The 25,159-nt window shown below is 44.8% G+C and overlaps 1 long non-coding RNA gene across 1 annotated transcript in view; it reads left to right on the top strand.

Moving 5' to 3' along the window:
- The window catches only part of LOC147021851 (uncharacterized), a 77,444-nt gene extending 53,694 nt beyond the window's left edge, over positions 1-23,750 (top strand). The window contains exon 3 of the long non-coding RNA XR_015060613.1: positions 22,864-23,750. This is a non-coding gene — a long non-coding RNA (uncharacterized LOC147021851). The remainder of the gene's footprint in view (positions 1-22,863) is intronic.
- Positions 23,751-25,159: the final 1,409 nt, after the last annotated feature.

The following is a 25,159-nucleotide window of genomic DNA, read 5'->3' as shown; positions in this document are numbered from 1 at the left end:
CTGATCAGAGAGACCACCAAGAGGCCAGTGGCAACTTTGAAAGAGCTACATGCCTTTATTATGGCAAACACTGGTCACTGTGGGAATGTGACAACAATATCCCAAGCACTCCACAAGTCTGGCCTGTATGGTAGGGTGGCAAGAAGGAAGCCATTACTTTAAAAAAGCCTACCTTGAGTCCCATTTGAGGTATGCAAAAAAACACTCCGAATATTCTGAAGCCATGTGGAGGAAAGTTTTGTGGACTGATGAAACTAAAATGGAACTTTTTGAACTAAATGCAAAATGTTACGTTTAGCACAAACCCAACGTAGCAAATCACCCAAAGAACACTATCCCTAGTGTGAAGCATGGTGGTGGCAGCATCATGATATGGGGATGATTCTCAACAGCAAGGACTGGGGCACTTGTCAGGATAGAAGGGAAAATGGATGGAGCAAAATACAGAAATATCAGAGAGGAAAACCTGCTGCCCTCTGCAAGAAAGCTGAAATTGGGATGGAAGTTCATATTTCAGCATGACAATGACCCGAAGCACACAGCCAAAGCTGCACTGGTGTGGCTGAGGAACAAAAATATAAATGTCCTTGAGTGGCCCAATCAGAGCCCCGACCTAATATTCAATTAAAAATTTGTGGCAAGACTTGAATATTGCTGTCCATGATTGCTCCCCATGCAACAAGACTGAGCTTGAACAGTTTTGTACAGAAGAATGGGCAAATATTGCACAATCATGGTGTGCAAAGTTGGTAGAGACCTATCCCAACAGACTCACAGTTGTAATTGCTGTCAAAGGTGCTTCCACCAAGGCTCAACTCAGGGGGGGGGGGGGGTGGACCCTAATCCAACCAAGATATTCTCGTTTTGGATTTTTAATTTATTTTCTGAAATTTGTCGAATTTGTTTTTCACTCGGAAGTTGTGGGTTACCAAATGTAAATAAAGATGGAAAAAGTCTAATTTAATGCAATTTAATTCCAGGATATAAGGCAACAAAAGGTGAAAACTGTGAAAGGGGTGTAGTCTTTATTTAGCCCCTGTAGATACTGCTTGGATGAAGGTAATGGCAAACCACTCCATACATACCAAGAAAACAATCATGACAGAAAGAAATCCAAGAGATAAAGCTATCGTGCTGGATGATGAGTCACACAGGCTTGAAAGCACCCAAATGGCTACTGGGGAAGAGCAAAGTGTTTTTGATGAGTCGGACTGCCAGTTATGATGGAAGTGGATCAAACCCGCAAGGAAATCCTGTTGCTGAGGTTAAAATACAAACATTAAAAAAATATATTATCCAGGAAAACAATTGTGTTTTTCATAGATAACATCAATTTCTATAGTTACCAATATACAAAGCCACAAATGCTCTTATGTTAGCATTTCTCAAAGTGAAGACTGTTGATTTATTAGTCAGAGAAACTTTCCATTCTCTTGTCTGAAACTATTTACTGCATACTGTATTGAAAACTTCCCTGCAATCAAAAGCCAGAATAGCTTTTATGCCCATCCGTGATACCCTTTTGCAGTGTATCATTCTTTTCTTCTTATCAGTTTTCTACAGTGCATAATAGTAGCTTTTCTGTGCAAACGTGTAAATCGTAATCTCTGACCACACTCATGCCAGCTGCCCTGCTTTGGCTTTCTTCGGTTTCCTCTTTGGCAACATGGGCCTGTGCAAGAAGCAGGAGGGAAACAAACAAAAAGAAACTTTCACATTGAGCACGAAACAGGTACTTCTCCCACTTCACAGTATGTAGTCAGGTTCAGCTTCCTCTATGCTCACAACAAAATTAAGGAATGCATGATAGAACCCAAGAACGAGTCATTCATAAATAATGCATTAGCTAAATGTGTTTTCTCGAAGAACAGCTGCCTAAAGAAAAGGAGTGTAAAAGAAAAGTTCATTACAATAGAAAGCTAATAAGCATTCCCCCCATAAATCTTTAACTCTGTACCGTAGCCTTTGTCGTTCCACATAATCATGCAGAACATACTCATGAATTTGAAAATCATAATCAGTGGGAAGGGAATGCATTGTGTTTGTAGAACAATCCAACCCCATTGTGACTTTTTTTCTCGATTTATTTCTATCTATTTTCTCTCCATATATTTTCTCTCTCACTCTACATCTTGACAGCGCATGCACGCATGCGCGCACGCGCACGCGCGCACACACACACACACACACACACACACACACACACACACACACACACACACACACACACACACACACACACACACACACACACACACACACTTTACAACACGCTTTGCACCATACAACCCCACAAATCAAACTATTCTCCATGTTAACAAACACATCAAAACCTGAGCAGGCATGGCTGAGTGGAAGGACTGAGTGGACGCCCCATGGGATAGCACAAAGCCATACCTCACCCCACCGTGCTGCCAAGCTTGGAGGAGCCAATGGGCGTTGATGGGAGAGATAGCGCTCCAATGGGCAAGTCAGAGGATCACACACCATCCGGTCGTGATGGAGGGTAAATTGTGGCTATTCAACCCAGACTGAAGCCCATGAACGGAGCCAATGCATCTCGGGATCTGCATGAATGCATGAATGGACGGGTTGCACGAAGACAAGCTGGTGACCGAGCACAAGTGAACAAGGTTCCATGCAGGCTAATGGGCCAAACCAGCGGATAATTCCCGGACATGTTGGCCGCACATACATCCTGACTCAAACCGTCTGTCTCTTGCTATCCCTGTTCTACTTTGTTCTCTTTGGATGCACAGAGATATCAACAAGCACGAATTGTCATTTTTAGGGCACACTGACTCTCGCTCCTCATGCAGCCACCTTCTGCACCAATCACCACATGTTGCATCACATCACCTCCTCTACTCTTCTTTCTCTCCCCTCTCTCTCTTTTGTTGGGACCAACGTAAGCCTGCCAGCTTACGTACGGTGAGCGAGAGGCCAAAAATATGCCTCGTACTCTTCTCTCTCTTCTGTCTGTCCCTCTTCCTTACCTGATTTCCCCAGAATGACTGAGGCACCCATTTTGTAGACCAGTGATAAGTGACTGAGTAAGAATGGGCTTCTGTGCTGGGGTAAGAATATTGCTTTGTGACACTGTCTTGTAAATATGTGCCTTTTGTTAACTCGATAAATCTTTTCCAAACTGTCTGATTGTCAGTTTCCATTAGGTAAACATTGCGTGTGGGTAGTAACAGGGAGTTCACCCAATCATTCCATTATGGGTAGCTTATAGCTAACGTTTCCACTTACGATATCGCAAGACCATTTGGTAATCATAGTGGGACATTGAGAGCACAGTATTCTATCAGAGGGGTTTAATTGAATTTTAAGGTAAGGTGGATTCAGACGCTGGACCCTGCATGAAGTAAACGTCTTAGATGGCGTCCGTTCGTAGTTGCTTAGCAACCGGCCACACCGCAGAATTAGCGGAAGTTTGTCGGCCTCAGGGTTGTTGGCCAGATAGTGGATTGGAGAACTCCCCTCATGATCCCGACCACCCCAAATCCGTAACGATATAAATGAAAAACAAAGACATAATCACATTTCTCACCTGTGACTCGAGGGAATAACCAATGAGCTCTCACCAAATCAATTTCCCCAGGTGGCTAGGATTATAACTTTTAACTCCCCTGCCCCCCCCTCCTCCGCCCACTCTTTCTCCTGCCTCTTCCCTCTGGACTCCCACCTCCACCTGTTCCCTCCTACCTCCCACAAAACTATATTCACAGGGTTTATATTTTGAGAAGTCAGCGAAAATGGTAACCTTTTTTCTCCAAACTCTTCTTTCTATATTGGCACATATTTCAAAGGGCGGAGGAGCTCCATGTGAGCCAATGGCCATCCATATCTAATTGCCCAACTGTGCCTGTGGATGTCCTCCTGCAGTTGGGTTTTTTTTTAGGATGTTGGTGGCAGGATTTGCACTCCGGCCACTGTAAAACCCTTCACTCTGCAAAAAAAAGAAAAACGCAAAGAAAATTGAAAACACACTTCACAGGAGTACCTCGTGTACAGCTGCCCTGCCAAGGGCAGCTGTTTGTTTTATTTTGTTTGCCAACATGGCAAAATTTTTATTTACCCTCTCTCCTTTGTCTGCTCCTTTCTATTTATTGCATCGCCAAACTCCAATATCCTCCCAATCTTCCTTCCCTTCTCTCCCAAACTCCACTCACCTCCTTTATTTTTCATACCCTCCTCTATTCACTTCTTTTCCTCATTGTTATTTTCCTCAATTTACTCCTTGTCTATATGTATATAATAAAGAGATACCTTCATTACAATCCTCTTTCCTTCTGTTCCTTTACTCAATGTCGTCATTTACAATTTCCTCCCTCACTACCCCTCCATATCCCTCCCTACCCAATGCACATGTAATAAATAGATGCCTTATAAAGACGTCACATTATCACATCTATTTACAAACTGCACGATCTGGTGCTGCATAGATTTTCTTGAACAAAAGCATGCATACGGTATATGGAAAGGTGAATTTAGAATGCTCTTTTCAATTACCTTATGACCCCCCTTTGAAGCTCAATGAAAGCATCAGTAGGATGTTCCGTTCCCTTTTCCTTCATAAATTATGCATTTTGTCGTTCCTTACAATCTATGTGGCCTTGCAAATGAAGACAGAAACTTTGTGGTTCATGGTGAGTTTTACAACAAAGAGTGAGTTTTATGGTAGAGTTTTCACTCTGTGCATGCATAAATGAAGTTCAAAATATTGTTGAGTATTGTGGTTGTATTATTTTTTTTTAATCAGATTAATTTTTTTGTTATGGTACAGGTGCAATAACCAAGAGAGAATGTCATTTTCTTCTGTTGGAATAATTGTAATTGCTTCAGCCATTATTTTGCTCGGCGAGAGGACATTTAACATTTCTGTGGATGAACAAATTGGCGATTTTGCGATCACTCGATATGATACTTTATCGCGTTGTACTCTGGCATCTTTTTGCCTGAGACATGTCAGAGGTCAAGAACAGCTTTTCAATGCTGTTGTTGTTGTTGTGGCTGTAACTGTTGTTGTTGGGGTTAGATTTTTGAAATGTGCACCCAATGGTCGGACAGCTGCCGGACCACACCCACATCTGTTGTTTGACTTCACCCACCAGAGCACCCAGACAAAATGATATGGCTACAATCTTGGTTTTCTGGTGGACGGAACACATAAGGTGTTTGGGCCGAACACATTAGGCCTATTGGCTGCCTCAACTGATGATACAATGTCTGACTTTGTTGTATCTGATTTCCATTGGCTTTGTTTGGGCAGAGTGGTAATCATGATGAGGGAACCCGAAAAATCTAATTAAATATCGAAAAAAAATATTTGTAAGGTTTAATCAAGCCCGTATGTACCTCCCTAAAATAATAGTGTTTCATAATTTTTGAACGGCCCCACAGCCCCATATTGGGGTTAAACAATCCGTGACCATGTGATGAATCGGCTCGTACTGATATATATATTTCTTGGACTTTGTTTTTTTACTCTCGTTGTTGCTACATTTTTCACTATTTTTTGACTGTTATTTTATTCAAAATATATATATTGTTGCGAATTCGTGCCCGCCGGCGTGCGAGCGGCCACGTAACTCGAATCGCGGCACGTCGCCCACCGGACGGACAATTCCGTCGTGACCCTCTCGGACTAACGCCGGGAACTAGTCACGGGTGGGCCTTTCGGCCTCACCACGATCGTGCCAATCGGCCCCCCGCGTGGGATAGGGTTGCTCGCCAAATTCGACCTACCTAAGTACCCATACGGAGGGTAGACCGTGCGATCGTACCTCGCCGCAGGTCGACTTCGGACACGGGCCACTTTAAGCGACCCGTTCCGTACTATCGGGATAACCGAGCGGTGTTATCGTCAACCTCGACGGTTCCGATTAATTATTGGGCGTATTTAGCCCACGACCAACCCTTTACGTGAAGTAAGATGGAGATTCAATTAAAGAAAAGACGAAGTGAAACGGGAAAAAAAGTTCAACATAAGGCACATTTATTCCGCGGCAAACGGAAAGCACACATACAATTACAACAATTATGCACCAAAAGCAAATGTAAAAGTAACACAACAATTATGCACAAAAAGCAAATGCAACAAAAGAGACACAATGCAGATCTACTACCGACTACACGAGCACACGGCAACACTTACACAGTTTAACTTTACAGACGGCGCCGACAACACATATACTCAAAGCAAAAGAAAAAGGGGCCACCCTCAACAACAAGGGAGCAGACGGGCCTGGGGCCGAGACCGCGTCAAGCCTACCCGTCTGGTGATGAGCCGCAAAATGGCGGCGGCGCCCCGACTCCGCGCTCCTCCGCGGGCCTCGCTGGCACTGCCTGGAATGGGGTGGGAACGGGGCCCCCTTCTCGCACTATCTCAGCGCGGGGGGAAACAGGGGGGGTTGTTGATGTTCTGGGGAAAGAGGATATCTGGCTTGCTTGGGTCCCGCGACGAGCGACTCCGCTGTGACCTCGACCGCGTTCCCGGCCTCCCCTCTCCGCAGCTCCCCGACAGACTCCAAACCCCGTCTTGACTGCTGCTGCTGCCACGCTTCGCCGCCGCCACAACGCGCCCGAGCCCGAAACAGAAACTCTTCTCTCTGCCGCTGCCGCTGCCACACCTCTCCAACGCGCCCGAAACAGAAACTCTCAACTCGACCCAATTCGCTCCGCGCTCGGCGCTTTATAGTGCGACAGGAGAAACCATATGCAGATTTTTGGATCAGGATCGGCTCGGGGGTGGAGCCACGCTCACCCATTGGACAGAGGAAAAGTGGGCGTGAATCATTCCTGATCCTCGAATCTGCATATATCGATTATACTCCGACGCACCTGGAGGCGGGCCCAAATCGGCCCGTGCTCGCTGATAGGATGGAACAGAAGTGGGCGTGAATCATTCCTGATCCGACTTCCCCGGAAAGGCCGCTTTTTGCACCCGCTGCTCGGCGCGCGCCCTGTACGATTCCAGGATCGGTGCCCACAAGCGGTGCGGGAATGGCGGCGGGAGGAGGAGAGGTGAAGGTGGTGGAGGGTTTATTGTGGTGGTCCCTAGCCACGGTGACGCTTGGAATGGTGGTGATGCGATGATTGCGAGAGCGAGTTGTGAAGGTAAAGGTCGTGGCTGTTGGCGTTGTTGTTGTTGTGAAGCGGCGTTGCGGTTGGTGGTTGTTGTGTGATGGCGGTTGAGACGTGGTTGGCTCAAAATAAAGATAGAACAGAAAAACGGCTATCTTAAAGGGTCGCAGCCCGAATGAATGACATTTATTCCCTCTAAACAACGGGTTTGGGCTAACTACAATATACTTACAGAGATATCTCACCTATGGGACCTGAATGGTGGTTTGCGAATTTCCTCAACCACAACACTACCCCCTCCCCTTTTTACAGACTCGTCCCGAGTCGTCAAATTTTCGTGTGCCATCATGTGTAGTTCTCCCCTAGTACGTTTTACCTACAGATCCCTGAGTGCAACATTCATGGTATTCGTGTCCCCAAAATAACCTGAGGGCTGAGTAACTAACCCTAACAAACCCACTCACACGGACGACTTAAATAAAATTGCCGGCGCTAAGACAGACATGCCGGGGCGCACTCATATGTACAGTACATCTTAAACTTAACTTACAAATTTTACACTAAACCATGGCCCAGGATCAATGAAGTCTCTGGCTCAAACAATGCAGGTGACAGGGAATGTGGCCGGCTGCTCACATGCAGTCCTAGGCCTCCCCTTTTGAAAATGAACCCAGTGAACCACAACGGTGCATGGGCTACACAAACACAGTCTCCGTGCCAGCTCAAGTGGCACACGCAATGAGCTCAACGGATGGATGGATGGATGGATGAATGGATGCACGCAAACACGGTGCACGGGCCGCCACTGCAGGCCCGTGTTGTAGCTGCCAACAGGGCAGTTCTTGCAGCTTGCAAACTGTTGCCTTGCGGATCCTGGCGCACATGGAAATGAACAGGGGGGGGGGGGCAAAGCAAAAATTGAACGGGGCTGGTGAACAGGGGCAGTGGGCATGGCATGGCAAAGGTGAGCAGGCAAACACAGCCTGCAGAAGAAGGCCGCTGCAGGCAAACACAGCCGGCAGACGAACTGGCCGGCACAGGCCTTGAAGAAAAACAGCCAGCCGGCAGATGAAGTGGGCCGGCACAGGCCTTGCAGCAACACAGCCGGCAGATGAAGCTGGCCAGCCTTTGCCGTTCAGTGGAGGTTGGTGGAGGGAGTGCGGTGGTGCTGGCCACTCGGAAGGCGGGCTCAGACCTACCTACCTGTCTCCCTCCCACCTATCGCCTTTGCCTGTCACTGTACATACCCACTCCCTTAATTTGTAAAACCCAATTTAGCCCCAACTTTTTTTTTTTTTGGTTTTATTTATTTTTACTTCCCCACTATAATTCGTCCCCTAACCCCCTTTATCGTCCTTGTTCGGCTAACCTATCCTGTCTACTATCCTACTCACAACCCCTACGTTCCCTTCCTGGAGGGGAACAAGGGAGAGCTAGCGTCCTGTGCCGAGGCCCAATCGAAGCCTCAGGATGGCCTCCCCAGAGTTCAGCGATCTATAACACAAAGTGGGTCCAGCGGCCCACAACGAGAGCGAGGGGATGGATGGTGCGGAGGGGTACACTTCCTAATCTACCCTATCCATTTAACTGTTAAACTACCCCGGGGCTTTCAACAAGCGCCTCGCGCTTAAGCTATTGGTTCTAACAACCCAGATTCCCGTCGCCTGTGGTGGTGTCCTCACAATTTCGGGCCTTGCCCCCCAATTTTCTCTCTGTGCCCTCACACGGTCTCATGGCTGGGACGCGTGGCTCCCTTTGGCAGGCACGACCCTCTGCCGAATCTCCCGCTATGGCACCCCCGGGCACTACACTGCCTCCGAGCCTACCAGCTCCCTAAACACCGGGGAGTACCCCCCATGGCACCTCCCCTGAAACGCACACGTGGCAGGCTGGCTTCCCGGGCCCCTTTCCGAGGGTCACCCGTGCCCACAACACTGCCCACGCGGCTAATGGCGCCCCGGGCCCCGCACCAAGCGGACGCACCCGTGCCCACTACGCTATCCCGGCCCCCCCATGGACCCTTGGCCTACTACGGCCGACTAGCCTGGTGCCCGGGGTACCCATTCGGCGATACTCACCTTTCGCAGCCACGCTCCCAGCCCGTCAACAGGGCTCCTGCACCCCTCCAAATGGGTATCGAGCCTACATTCCCACCAACAGCAAAACGACCTTCATTTGGTAAATTTAACTAACCCCCTAACTCACTCTGCACTGACCCCGGGGTCCCTTGGGCGGGAGTCACTCCTCCCCCCAATCACTCATCGCACCATGCATTCCCCATTCACTCCATACACACAGACCCGCTGGCCTCACTCACTCACCAAGCACAACACAACTCTTCAACACACACACCACTGAACTCTGCCATCCTTTTAACTACATCCCCTAACTAACTCGTGCTCCCACGTCGTCCCTTAAACTATAGCACGTTCCATTTAACACTAGGTAGCTAAACTACGTCCCCGCTACACATCCAAAGTCTGTCTCTGTCTCCAAATCTCTAAAAATCATTTCCCCAACTTAAATCTCAACTAAAATCCCTCTACCTAATCCATTCCACGGGCCCCATGAGGACTTACCCCTGTTACATGGAGCCGGTCTCGCTATGCTAACCCTTCCCCCTAACTAGTTTCCATCCTGTGCCCAGGTAAGGGGGTCTTCCACCCCTTGCCCGGGAATCCTGTTCACCCGAAAGCGAGGCTTGCTTTTTTTTTTTTCCACATGCGCAGCACCAGCGCGGCAACTCACAGCACCAGCGCAGCAACTCACAGCTCGCGCACTTTACACCTGCCCGTGACGTCATGCAGCTGCACATGTACCTCGTCCCTTCTTGGACGGTACCATCCGGCAGGGATACCCCTCCTGCCGGATTCCAACCCCACGTGCAGCCATGACGTCACCGTGCGCATAAAAAAAACACAAGCCCCACGCCTCGAGGGGTTCCCCACGCGAACACATCTGCCCTGCCCGTTGGAGCTGAACACACCTGCTCGCGTGGAGAACCTGTCCGGTCCAAATCCGAAATCCTGCCTAAACTTTGTCCGTCCGCGGGATCGTCAAATCCACCGCGTGCGTTTCCGGACCGGGACTTCCCTCTTGCAAGCGAGCACGTGGGGGCCTCGTGCGTTGCACAGCACGGACCGCGCGCTCGCTGCCGGGTGAACCCGGCGCGGTGCTCAAAACATCTACAGCCGCTACCCGGCTTTTGTCCCTCTGTCGCCGTCGTCGTCTCCATTCAACACACGCACTCCCGCGTGCCACGACGCTCTTACATCACTCCATTACATTCACACCGGGAGACGCGGCTGCATGTTCCCGCATGCCGACCAACATCTCCCTTACACACACTGTCTCCCTCACACTCGGCCGCTCACTCACGCATGCCACCTCCCTCGCACACGTGGCTCCACTCATTCGTGGCCTTCCACTTACTCGTGCCATTTCCCTCACACAAACCATACCACTCACACACACACGGGTGCACTCGCCCGCGGTGTCTCATCCATACTGGCCGTTTCACTCACACACACGGCGACACTCACACGCGGTGCCCCATCCACACACGGCGTGCTGGGAAGCACGCCCTTCGGCACACTTGCCACCACACCACTCACACACGGGGGCACACTCACAGACGGGGGCGTACTCACACCTTGCACCACACACACAGGGACAACCACACTGGGGATTCGTGTCCCCACAAGGGTCTCCGGGGCCTCTATACCCCCCAAGCTCTCCGTGCACCCGTTCGCAGCACTCCTCCCCTCAACCTCGCTCGACACGACCGAACTCACCTGGTCATGACTCGCTTCAAGGGGGCATACTCCCTCCCCTCGTTCCTGGAGGAGGCCATCCTGCTGCTCGCACCGGGTCCCTGCACGGTCTGCGAGCTCCCCCTCATCGTCCTCCACTAACTCTGTGTGTGTGTGCGCGTCTCTAACCCAGTCTTCATCGTGTAGTCTTCCCTCTATCGTTCCCATCTCCCGTGTCTCTGTACATTTATTAGTTTCTGTTGTCCCCTTGTGTCTATTAGTCTCTGCTTCTTTCTGGCGTCTTTCCCTTATCTTTACGTAGGTCAACCTTGCTTTCTCCTTAAGTCGCTCCCGTCCTTCCCTCTGTTTCACTCCTTGCTCTTTCACAATCTCCGCGTACCTCATCCTTGCTTTCCGTCTTAATTGTTCTTTTCTCTCCCTCGCAATTCCTTTCACCTCGTCTCTTATCTCCCTCGTGCACGTCTCCATCACCCCAATTAGTTTTTCCCTCTCGGTCACCGTCACGCTTCTCGCCCAACACGTCCCCCGAATTATTTTCTCCTTACCCGCCTCCACCGGGGGCCCGACAGCCGTTGCACTCCCTCCCAGCTCGTTCGCTCCCACACGTGGTGTCGCCATTTTGAGCTCTGCTGCCATTGCCTTCATGCCCGCCTGCAGGCTTCGGCCCATTTGCTGCATCTCACCCCGCAGTTCTTTCATTTCTTCCTTCATTCCTTGCGCATTCGTTTCCATTTGCTTGTTCATTGCCGCCAGCATGGCGCATAGCTGGGCCATGTCGGGTGCACTCAGCTGAGCCGATTCGGCAAGGATCTGGGGGTTTTGGCGGAGAGGGGGAGGGGAGGTGTCATACACCACGGCCGCCGCCGCACCTATTTCGGGCTCTGGGTTCAGTTGGGCGAGTTCGTGTTCCTGCACAACCAACATTTACTGCACGGGGTTTTCATCCTGGACCATGGATCCTACATTACTACACATATACATTTCTAATACCCCCGGCTCCCGCTCGCCTTGAGACGCCATCTTATTTCTCGTAAAGGGTTAATTTGAATCGCTCGTAATTTGGAGGGAATCGGGGGTCGCTCCTCTCACCCCTGGACCGATTCCCGTGAATTTAGTTGGAGATAGGAGAGCCCGTTTTCCCGCTCTCTGACACCAGTGCCGCAAGGAGGGGGATGAGTTTGTATCCCACTCCTGACACCAGTGTTTCGGATTCGCGCCCGCCGGCGTGCGAGCGGCCACGTAACTCGAATCGCGGCACGTCGCCCACCGGACGGACAATTCCGTCGTGACCCTCTTGGACTAACGCCGGGAACTAGTCACGGGTGGGCCTTTCGGCCTCACCACGATCATGCCAATCGGCCCCCCGCGTGGGATAGGGTTGTTCGCCAAATTCGACCCACCTAAGTACCCACACGGAGGGTAGACCGGGCGATCGCACCTCGCCGCAGGTCGACTTCGGACACGGGCCACTTTAAGCGACCCGTTCCGTACTATCGGGATAACCGAGTGGTGTTATCGTCAACCTCGACGGTTCCGATTAATTATTGGGCGTATTTAGCCCACGACCAACCCTTTACGTGAAGTAAGATGGAGATTCAATTAAAGAAAAGACGAAGCGAAACGGGAAAAACAGTTCAACATAATTCACATTTATTCCGCGGCAAACGGAAAGCACACATATACAATTACAATTGTGCACCAAAAGCAAATGTAAAAGAAACACAACAATTATGCACCAAAAGCAAATGCAACAAAAGAAACACAATGCAGATCTACTACCGACTACGCGAGCACATGGCAACACTTACACAGTTTTACTTTACAGACGGCGCCGACAACACATATACTCCAAAGCAAAAGAAAAAGGGCCAGCCTCTACGACAAGGGGGCAGACGTGGTCTGTGGGCGCGAGACCGCGTAGGGCCTACCCGTCTTGTGATGAGCCGCAAAATGGCGGCGGTGCCCAGACTCCGCGCTCCTTCGCGGGTTTCGTTGGCACTGCTTGGAATGGGGTGGGAACGGGGCCCCCTTCTCGCACTATCACAGCGCGGGGGGAAACAGGGGGGGTTGTTGATGCTCTGGGGAAAGAGGATATCTGGCTTGCTTGGGTCCCGCGACGAGCGACTCCACTGCGACCTCGACCGCGTTCCCGGCCTCCCCTCTCCGCAGCTCCCCGACAGACTCCAAACCCCGTCTTGACTGCTGCTGCTGCCACGCTTCGCCGCCGCCACAACGCGCCCGAGCCCGAAACAGAAACTCTTCTCTCTGCCGCTGCCGCTGCCGCTGCCACACCTCTCCAACTCGCCCGAGCCCAAAACAGAAACTCTCAACTCGACTCAATTCGCCCCGCGCTCGGCGCTTTATAGTGCGACAGGAGAAACCATATGCAGATTTTTGGATCAGGATCGGCTCGGGGGCGGAGCCACGCTCGCCCATTGGACGGAGGAAAAGTGGGCGTGAATCATTCCTGATCCTCGAATCTGCATATATCGATTATACTCCGACGCGCCTGGAGGCGGGCCCAAATCGCCCCGCGCTCGCTGATAGGACGGAACAGAAGTGGGCGTGAATCATTCCTGATCCGACTTCCCCGGAAAGGCCGCTTTTTGCACCCGCTGCTCGGCGCGGCCCCGTACGAGTCCAGGATCGGTGCCCACAAGCGGTGCGGCAATGGCGGCGGGAGGAGGAGAGGTGAAGGTGGTGGAGGGTTTATTGTGGTGGTCCCTGGCCACGGTGACGCTTGGAATGGTGGTGATGCGATGATTGCGAGAGCGAGTTGTGAAGGTAAAGGTCGTGGCTGTTGGCGTTGTTGTTGTTGTGAAGCGGCGTTGCGGTTGGTGGTTGTTGTGTGATGGCGGTTGAGACGTGGTTGGCTCAAAATAAAGATAGAACAGAGAAACGGCTATCTTAAAGGGTCGCAGCCCGAATGAATGACATTTATTCCCTCTAAACAACGGGTTTCGGCTAACTACACATATACTTACAGAGATATCTCACCTATGGGACCTGAATGGTGGTTTGCGAATTTCCTCAACCACAACAATATATATATATATATATATATATATATATATATATATATATATATATATATATATATATATATATATATATATATATATATATATATAACCATGGCGGAGGTTGACTTGGATGAGAGGTGTCGAGTTAATCTTTTAATAGCACATTAAATGTGTTTCCCAACCCCAGTCGATTTGCAGAAAGCAAAAATAAATTTTTGGCTATTTTTAGAATATCATTGCAATTAAAAAATTATATTTTTCCCAAAAGCAGTAAAAAGATAGGTTTCCTTTTCTATTTTTTTTTTCTTCCTATTTTGGAGATTTTGGTGGTTGCAATGCTATTTTTTCACTATTTTTCTGACTTGTTTTATTCAAAATTTTATTGCTATTTTCTCTATTTTTTCACAAACTTTGTTATTTTGCACCAAAGTGGTTGCTACTTTTCACCATTTTCTTGGACTGCTTTTTATACGAGATATGCTACTATTTTTTCACTTTTTTCATGCGATGTTGTTTTACACCACAGTGGTTGCTATTTTTTCACTATTTTCCTGAAATTTGTTTTTTTACACCAGATTTGCTGCTATTTTTTCTCTATTTTCTAAACAAACTTTGTTGTTTTACACCAAAGTGGTTGCTACTTTTTCACTATTTTCTTGGACTTTGTTTTTTACACTAGATTTGCTGCTATTTTTTTCACTATTTTCCTGAACTTCGTTTATTTACACCAGATTTGCTGGTATTTTTCACTATTTTTCCATACTTTGTTGTTTTACCCCAAAGTGGTTGCTATTTTTTCACTATTTTTTGGACTTTTTTTACCCTACATTTGCTGCTACTTTTTTCACTATTTTTTCCGACTTTGTTGATTTATACTCAATTTTATTGCTATTTTTCTCGAACATTTAACAAACTTTGTTGTTTTACACCAACGTGGTTGGTATTTTTTCATTATTTTCCTGAACTTTGTTTTTTACACGAGTTTTGCTGCTTTTTTTCATTATTTTTCCATACTTTCTTGTTTTTTCAACAAAGTGGTTGCAATTTTTTCACTAATTTCCTGAACTTTGTTTATTTACACAAGATTTACTGCTATTTTTTTCATTATTTTCCAGAAACTTTGTTAATTTACACCAGACTTGCTGCTATTTTTTCACTATTTTTCCATACTCCATTGTTTTACACCAAAGTAGCCTGGTGTTGAGCAGTGGTTTGGGCAGCGGCTTGGGATCCAAAAGGTCCTGAGTTCAAGCCCCGTTGGGCCACTGAATTAATACACCAGGGGGTTAACTCAGCCTGTCATCGTTCCGAGGTCGGCGAAATGAGTACCATTACACTGGGCTGGTGTATACCCCGGTTAAAATAGGTCTTCCATATCCCTGTGTCGTAAGAGGCGACCAGGGTTGCGTCAGGAAGGGCATCCGGCATAAAACATGTGCCAAGTCACTATGCAGATCATACAGATGATCCGCTGTGGCGACCCTTAACGGGAGCAGCCGAAAGAAGAAGATTGTTTTACACCAAAGTGGTTGCTATTTTTTCACTATTTTCTTGGATTTTGTTTTTTTCACGATATTTGCTGATACTTTTTTCACTATTTTTTCCGACTTTGTTGTTTTATTCAAAATTTTATTGCTATTTTTCTCTATCATTTTGCCAAACTTTGTTGTTTAACACCAAATTGATTGCAATTTTTTCACTATTTTCCTGGACTTTGTTTTTTTTACACCACATTTGCTGAGATTTTTTCACAATTTTTCCATACTTTGTTTTTTACACCAAAGTGGTTGCTATTTTTTCACTATTTTCCTGAACTTTGTTTCTTTGCACCAGATTTGCTGCTATTTTTTCACTATTGTTTCCATACTTTGTTGGTTTCCCCAAAGTGGTTGCTATTTTTTCACTATTTTTTGGACTTTGTTTTTTACACGAGATTTGCTGCTATTTTTTCACTATTTTCCTGAACTTTGTTTTTTTTTACACGAGATTTGCTGCTATTTTTTCACTATTTTCCTGAACTTTGTTTTTTTTTACACGAGATTTGCTGCTATTTTTTCACTATTTTCCTGAACTTGGTTTTTTTTACACCAGATTTGCTGCTATTTTCTCACTATTTTTCCATACTTTGTTGTTATTCACCAAAGTGGTTGCTATTTTTTCACAATTTTCTTGGACTTTGTTTTTTACACGAGATTTGCTGCTATTTTTTCACTATTTTCCTGAACTTTGTTTTTTTTACACGAGATTTGCTGCTACTTTTTTCACTATTTTCCCGACTTCGTTGATTTATTTAAAATTTTATTGCTATTTTTCTCTATTTTCTGTGAAACTTTGTTGTTTTCCATGAAAATGATTGCAATTTTTTCACTATTTTCCTGGACTTTCTTTGTTTCCACAAGATTTGCTGCTATTTTTTCACTATTTTTCCACACTTTGTTGTATTACATTAAAGTGGTTGCTGTTTTTTCACTATTTTCTTGGAGTTTGTTTATTATACTAGATTTGCTGCTAATTTTTCACTATTTTCCTGAACTTTGGTTACTCTCACCAGATTTGCTGCTATTTTTTCACTATTTTTTCCATATTCCATTGTTTTACACCAAAGTGGTGGCAATTTTTTCACTATTTTCTTTGACTTTGTTTTTTACTCTAGATTTGCTTCTACTTTTTTCACTGTTTTTTTCTGACTGTTGTTTCATTCAAAATTTTATTGCTATTTTTCTCTATTTTTTGCCAAACTTTGTTGTTTTCCACCAAATTGATTGCAATTTTTTTCACTATTTTGCTGGAATTTTTTTATTTACACCAGATTTGCTGCGATTTTTCACTATTTTCCTGAAACTTTGTTTAATTGCACCAGATTTGCTGCTATTTTTTCACTATTTTTCCTTACTTCGTTGTTTTGCCCCAAATTGGTTGCTATTTTTTCACTATTTTCTTGGACTTTGTTTTTTACTCGAGATTTACTGCTACTTTTTTCACTATTTTTTCCGACTTTGTTGTTTTATTTAAAATTTTATTGCTATTTTCTCTATTTTTTGCCAAACTATGTTGTTTTACACCAAATTGATTGCAATTTTTTCACTATTTTCCTGGACTTTGTTTTTTACCCCAGATTTGCTGCAATTTTTTCATTATTTTTCCAGACATTGTTTTTTTTACACCAAAGTGGCTGCTATTTTTTCACTATTTTCCTGAACTTTGTTTCTTTTCACAAGATTTGCTGCTATTTTTTTCACTATTTTCCATACTTTGTTGTTTTACCCCAAAGTGGTTGCTATTTTTTCACTATTTTCTTGGACTTTGTTTTTTACACTAGATTTGCTGCTCCAGTTTTCACTGTTTTTCCGACTTTGTTGTTTTATTCAAAATTTTATTGCTATTTTTCTCTATTTTTTGCCAAACTTTGTTGTTTTGCAAGAAATTGATTGCAATTTTTTCAATATTTTCCTGGATTTGTTTTTTTTTTTTACACCAGATTTGCTGCGATTTTTTTCACGATTTTTCCATACTTTGTTTTTTTACACCAAAGTGGTTGCTATTTTTTCACTATTTTCCTGAACTTTGTTTCTTTGCACCAGATTTGCTGCTATTTTTTTCTCTATTGTTTCCATAATTTGTTGTTTTCCCCAAAGTGGTTGCTATTTTTTCACTTTTTTGGGCTTCGTTTTTTCACACGAGATTTGCTGCTATTTTTTCACTATTTTCCTGAACTTTGTTTTTTTACACCACATTTGCTGCTATTTTCTCATTATTTTTCCATACTTTGTTGTAATACACCAAAGTGTTTGCTATTTTTTTCACTATTTTCTTGGACCTTGTTTTTCGATCCTCATGGAGGATCTCTCAGTCTTACTCACGTTGTTGTTCTTGTGGACTTTTTTGTTTCACAGCCTACAGTTTTCATCGAAACTTTCTGAAGCTTGGCATATATATATATATATATATATATATATATATATATATATATATATATATATATATATATATATATATATATATATATATATATATATATATGTAAACATACACTGCGCAGACAGTCACAATCTCCGATATTGAAAATTCCTCCCAGAAAAAAAGTTATGACGTCAAAATATCTCCGCTCATGGAAATCGCCTAAAAATTATCTCCGAAACTCGACAAACTTTTTGAATTCTGTTTTTGGGAATCGAACAGTGCATCAGCAGAGCTGAATTACCACATATGATACGTCACGATGACGTCATATCAATTTTTATGACGTCATTCCTATTTTTTGACATTTTTTGTTTCACAACCCAGAGTTTTCATCGGATTTTCGTGAAACTTGCCATGTATATGCAGAAAGCCCACGCGCAGGCAATAACCATCTCCGATTTTGGAAATTCTTCCGAGAAAAAAAGTTGACGTCATAACATCGCCGCTCATGGAAATCGCCTACACCAGTGGTTCCCAACCTTTTTTCTGTCATTTCCCCTTGCACCCAATTCAACCATCCAGATTTCCCCCTTCATGTGTCTGAGAGAAAGAACAGTTAAAACACACTGAGACTATTTACTAATTTATTTTTCAAATGCACTAACACAGCTAACATTAAATTGTATTGAATAAGAACACAGCATTTTAGTGTGACTTCTGGCATTCTTTGCCGTTCACGAGTCCTTCAATGTCTGGGGGAGTTATGGAGAGCGCACAGCGAAGATCCGCCTCCACCTCCAACTTGTTGCGTGCCTTTGTTTTGAGGTGTACCAGTGCCGAAAATCCTGTCTCACACAGGTAGGTGGAAGAAAACTGGACCAATATCCGCAGAGCATTGGTCGCAAGAAGCGGGTAGGTTCCTCGGACTTGGGTCCAAAACTCTTCCATTTCCATATTCTGGAAGGCATCCTTCGCTGTAGAGTCGTTTTTCAAGTCCAGGAACTCTTCCTGCCACGCTTCTGGCACATCATCAACGTTCCTCTGAAATGGGTCTCTGATAAGCTTGTTCTCATTGCTCTCGTTTGTGATCCCCGGGAAGTAATACTTGAATTCTTCCTCCAAGCTTTCGAGGTGTTGTTTGATATCCTCGGCTATTGGATCAGGCAGACCTTCCTCCATATCCTCCACACATTCGTTCAGAGCGAGGAATGAGGAAAAACTTCCACTCCCCGCTCTTTTCTTCCACAGTTCCAGTTTAGCCACGAAAGCTCTGATCTTGTCCGACTGAAAAAGAATGTTGGTCCCTTTGCCCTGCAGTTTCCTGTTGAGCTCGTTCAATGCACTGAAAATATCGGACAAGTAGGACAGCCGCACACGAAAAACTCACCCTTCAACGCCTCCAGAAGCACAACATTCTCTTGGGCCCGAAGGAAGGCTACCACCTCATCAAACAATTCTAGGACTCGCTGCAACATGTTTCCCTTTGAGAGCCACCTCACCTGAGTATGAAACAGCAACGATTCGTAGTCGGCTTCCATGCCTTCACAGAGCCGACGAAACAGCTGAGTGTTCAGAGCGGAACCCTTGATAAAGTTGATGACTTTGATGACAGTCTCGAGATGCTGTTTGAAGTTCTTGGGGAGAGTTCTCGAAGCAAGCGCCTCTTTGTGGATCAGACAGTGTGACGATTCCACTGCCGGATTCTTTTGCTTGACGAGCGTGACGAACCCCGATCGAGAGCCGAGCATGGCTGGGGCACCATCCGTGCACACCCCAACCAGAGACTCCCAGCTGATGTTGCTGTCTTCGAAAAAGTCATTGATAAGGTCCATCACATCCTGAGCTTTGGTCGTGGTCTGGAGAGGTTTGCAGAAGAGGAATTCTTCTGCAATTCCTTTTTTGGTGGTATAACGAACAAAGACCAACAGCTGGGACAGATTCGCAACATCTGTCGATTCATCGAGTTGAATCGAAAAAAACTGTGACCCTCGAACCTTCTGAACAACTTGGTTCTTGATGCTCTCAGCCATATCATTGATCCGTGACCGAATGGTGTTGTTTGAAAGGGAAATCTGGGTCATCTTGTTGTGGGCAGCCTCACCAAGGACCAACTTCACGCACTGCAGCATACAGGGCGTCACCAATGTTTCACCAATTGTGTGTGGTTTCTTCTCCCTCGCAATCTTGTACGAGACTTCGTATGATGCTTTCACAATAGCGTCCGTTTGCTGACGAAACGTTCCAGTTGAGTCCAGTCTCATCTTCTTCAGATAATTTTGTTTCAGCTTGAAGTATTCACGATCCTTGTTCTGTAGTTCGGGATGGCATCCTTGAAGGTGTTGCTTCATCTGGAATGGCTTCATGCTACCATTCCCCAAGGTCTTTGTGCAGATGACACATTGTGGCAGATGTTCCCCGTTATTCACAACGAACGTAAAACCGAAGTCTAGATATGCTTCTGAATATATCCGTTTTTTCGACATGATCACTTGCGGACCTGAAAAGAACAAGAGAGATCATATTAAGACATGTAATAGAAAAGAAAAAACTAAAAAAGAAGAAAGAAAATAAAACATATGAATGAAAGCGGGTAAAGTTCAGGAAACGGGTACTCCTGAGAAGAGAAGAACAGAGGGCTATTACTGGAAATTATTTTCTAATTATTTTCTGATAATTTCCAGAATTTTGATTCCAGACTAGAATTTCCCCTTGAAACACCCAAATTTCCTCCCTGGGGGAAATTTCCCCCTGGTTGGGAACCTGTGGCCTACACCATTATCTCCGAAACTCGGCAAGCTGTTTGAATTTTGTTTGCGGGAATCAAGCCGGGCATTAGCACAGATAATTTATCACAAACCTGATATATCGCAATGATGTCATATTCGTTTTTATGACGTCATCATTAAGAGGATGAGGATCCTATCTCATTCGAGCTTGTTTTCACTGGATTTGCTGCTATTTTTTCACTATTTTTCCATACTTTGTTGTTTTACACCAAAGTGGTTGCTATTTTTTGACTATTTTCTTGGACTTTGTTTTTTACACCAGATTTGCTGGGTTTTTTTTCACTATTTTGCTATACGTTGTTTTTTTTACACCAAAGTGGTTGCTATTTTTTACCTATTTGTTTTGTTCAAAAACTGCCTATTTAAAATATATATTCCACCAATTTTTTGATTTTTTTTTTCCAAAACTGGCGATTTAAAAAAAAAAATTATATTATTTTTTTCCTATTTTATTTTGCTCCCAAACTCGCTAAATTTTTATTTTTTAATTCTCCTATTTCTTGTTTTTTGTTCAAAAACTCACTATTTAAAATACATTTTGGTAAATGGGAAAAAAATTATGTATATATGACTTTCCTATTTTTCTCCTATCCCCCCCCCCCCTTTTTGACAAGGGAATCATGCTGTTCATTTATTAACAGTGCTTTAAATGCGCATTTCCCAATCGACCCATTACCGGATTTTGTCACAGGGTGCGATGACAATGTGGTCATTCTTGTTGGTGATGAAAATGTTTGAAAATAAAAGTTATGGCTTGTAAATGCTTTCAACTTCACTCTCAAGTAGCTTTTAAGCATATCATTTTGTCCACGTTTGATGTGGTGACCATGTTTTTCCCATCACATCCCAAAATATGGAATACCATGATATTTTGTTTGGTTCCGGGTGACAAGAGCAATTATACTCGATTTTTTTTTCCATCTCCTGGTAAAAGTAGAAGCGTCAATCATCCGTGTGTGTGTGCGTGTGTGTGTGCGTGTGTGCGTGTGTGTGTGTGCGTGTGTGTGTGTGTGTGTGTGTGTGTGTGTGTGTGTGTGCACGCGTGTGCATGCGCGTGCGTGTGTGTGTGTGTGTGTGCGTGCACGCGTGTGCATGCGTGTGTGTGTGTGTGTGTGTGTGTGTGTGTGTGTGTGTGTGTGTGTGTGTGTGTGTGTGTGTGTGTGTGTGTGTGTGTGTGTGCACGCGTGTGCATGCATGTGCGTATGTTATATCCACTGCCGCCAATCGCTTGTACTTATCGGAAATTGTAGGAACTCGACACCTCTCATCCATGGATATTTATCGTATTTCCTGTGCGAGTACACCCACTCCTTACGGGAGTGACAGGAAGGGTCATGTTGTTATCCTTTCTGGGGTATATAGATTACAGTAGATCTAGTCTCAGGTCCATTCTTCTGTGGTGGACACGATAAACAAAGAATGCCTCAAGGATGTTGGGATTCCTCAATATTTCTTTCAGTTGAGAGTTAAAGAGCAGTATATGTGACTGTTTAAAAGGGTAATCATGCATGATACGAGTTTGTGGTTGATAATATTTTTTACTTTTGGCAGGCTTCTTCCTTCTTCTTCCTCGTATTTCAAGCCCCATGAAATGTCATGATGAGTTATTTCTACATGTTACACGGCATTTGTTCAAGGAGGAAAACCCCCCTGGGGAGAAGGGATATTATTAGTATTGCTATTGTTTTGTAATAACATTAATATTATGCTATTATCATTTGTGTCGTTATTGGTTTTGTTTTTCAAAGCATTCTTGGAAAAAAAACGCCAGAATTAGCTATCTTAACATGGATATTCACCTTAACATGGACTTCACCCAAGACAGACACCCCTTTGGGGAGGGGAGCAAATGAAGTCACTACAACCTCCATCATGTGATCCCTTGTCCTTCTGTCAAGTTTGATTGAGATTGGATAAGTAACCACCAAATGTATCACAGTCAAAACACAGTCAGACAGACAGACAGCAATTTGCATATTTTAGTTTGATTTTTTTTGTAAATCCGATTTGCATTTAGGAATAGAATAATTATGGTTTCACAATCTTGAAATTGCCACTCTTTCGTCTAAATGATGAAATTTATGTTTAAAAGAAGATTGAATCACAGATTTCATGCCAGCAATGGCAGGTTAAAAGTGCCGAGCGAGCAGAAGCAAGTCACTGAAAACACTCACACAGTGCACGTGAAAAAGGCCTCGTGAACATTCATACATCATTTCAAAAGTCCTGTATTCATTATCATTTATGAGGAGCAAATATATTTTTTTGGAATGTCCTTTTATCTTACAGAAAATTTTCTCCAATATTGGTTGCAGAGAGCCATCTGCTGGAGATATTCATACACAAGGATACATGCGGAACTTTGATGCAGAAGAAGGCCATTTGGCCCATCGTGCACACCAGTTAGAGTGCTATTACAGCAATTACTGTGCGATCTGGGATCAACAAGTGCTATCTGCCACTGAACACATTGTCTTATGCAGTTTCAGAGAAGAAGTTGCAAGTATTTGTGGACGGACGGATGACGCGCCCTCCCATAAGCTCCCCAGAACTACGTTCCAGATGAGTTAATAATACAAAGACAGCCTCCGTTTTAATGATGCCAAAAGCTGCTGCCTGCGTCCATTTGTTCCATATACTGATATAGCATCGATGAGGCTCTCACACTTCAAGCAATTGCTGTGGGAGACGATAAAATAGATCTAAACTCTCTACTTAAAGGTATTGCTGTAAGAGTGCGAGAAGTTACGAACCTATTTTCGAGGACAAGGAAACTGCTTTGGGGGTCATTTTGTTCCACTGCACTATTTTGCTGTTGTTGTTGATGCGTGTGTTTGGTTTGAATGCAGAGAAATTGAAAAACTTCAACAATATCTACGAATTCCTTTTCTGTGGAAGTGGAGGAGGTGGAGAGTGTAATTTTAGGATTGTCCTGCCAAAATGTACCTTGGTTTGAGTTTGAAAATTACTTTGTTGTGTATAACACAAGATGCATCATGGAAACAGGATTTCCTCTTCCCATAACACTGGTGTTGTGGGGAGGGAATGCTAATCCCAGGTGAGAAGCAGATAGGTAAAGGTGAAATTATGGCAGGTGACTCCATCTGATTTAATACGAACTTGCAATGTGAAGGTAGATGACTGAAAATGAGCCTTAACTAAATTTCCCTTGTGTCCCCCCCCCCCAAAAAAAAAATAAAGTTTTAATACATTTACACCAGAATGATGTCTGGTGTTTACATTTACACCAGAATGTTTTAATACATTTATGGGCTCCGACATATTTTGTTAAAAAAAAGAAAAATTACAACTATATCTGATTCAAAGTGAATTTCTCCTTTGCATATTTATTTTTAAAAGGCAACATTTCATCAAGAATACAACTTCATTTCACAGCTATTTATGTGAGGGAAGAATGTAAAGGGAATCCCTGATTGGCTCTGAAATAGGAACATGCATCACTTCACAGCCAATAAAGAACTGGTGAAGCAAGATATGGACAACTCCATATAAATTAGGGGATTTCAAATGGTTGCGTTCACGAAAGAACTTTATTATATTTAAGGATGTCAAGTGCAAAATACAGGGTGTTTCAAAAAGATTGATACAACTTTGACTTCCTGCCATTTCATTGTTTTTTGACCGATACCATTTTCCTTTTGAGGGTTCGGTGGTGGTATCATGGTATTTGTTCCCTGGGATTTGTAGCTCCACAGCTCAGCTAGGCCATTGAAAGTGAAGCAGAAGACAAAAGTTGTGGCTCTGTGGTATGAGACAAAATCATATGTAGACACCCGCCGGAGGTTCTGCCGGGAATACGACCTCAAAACACATGATGGACCACAAATAGTGCCGTTCAACGTATTGTGAAACATTTTGAGCACAAGGGTACAGGGCACAACCAGAGCAAAGACAACAGCGGCAGGCCAGCATCAGTAACCAAGAGCCAAGCCAATATCGATGCCGTGCGGGATTCTGCAGTGGACAGTCCCAAGAAGAAGTCCCACTGCCGGTGCTCCGGGGAGCTAGGCATCAAACAAACATCAGTCTGGCGTATCCCCACTAAGGAACTGAAGTTTTTCCCACACATCATCTCTATTAGGCATAAACTCAATCAAGATGACATGAGGAGACTTGATATGTGCAATTAGCTCAGTGACAGGTTGGAGTGGTACCCAAAATGGATCATCCTGATCTGGTTTAGTGATGAAGCCCATTTACACTTGAATGGTGCCAACAACCACATTTTCTGGAGGGCAGAACCACCTGGGATCACAGAGAAGTACCTGAAAGGGCCTAATGCTACATGCTTCTGCACCTTCAATGCCAGACGGGGAACGCAAGAGCCTTACTGGTTTGAGAATGACAACAGCAGGACGGTGACAATCAACGGTGAGTGCTACCGGGCCGTGCTCCAGAAGTTCCATCATGATCCAGCCCAAAGGTCACCCCAAACTAGCTCAGCCTAACCTGGTTTATGCAGGATGGTGCACCACGCATACAGCTGGTAACACCATAACTTTCCTGCAGCAGCTCTTCAGAAACCACCTTGCTGCTCTGGGTACCACCAATGACTGGGCATCCC

Source organism: Eptatretus burgeri, chromosome 8 (assembly GCF_056783735.1).
Source record: "Eptatretus burgeri isolate ZD-2024b chromosome 8, Ebu_testis_v1, whole genome shotgun sequence".
Classification (NCBI taxonomy): Eukaryota; Metazoa; Chordata; class Myxini; order Myxiniformes; family Myxinidae; genus Eptatretus; species Eptatretus burgeri.
The sequence above is the reverse complement of the archived record's forward strand: the minus strand, read 5'-3'. Positions and strand labels throughout refer to the sequence as shown.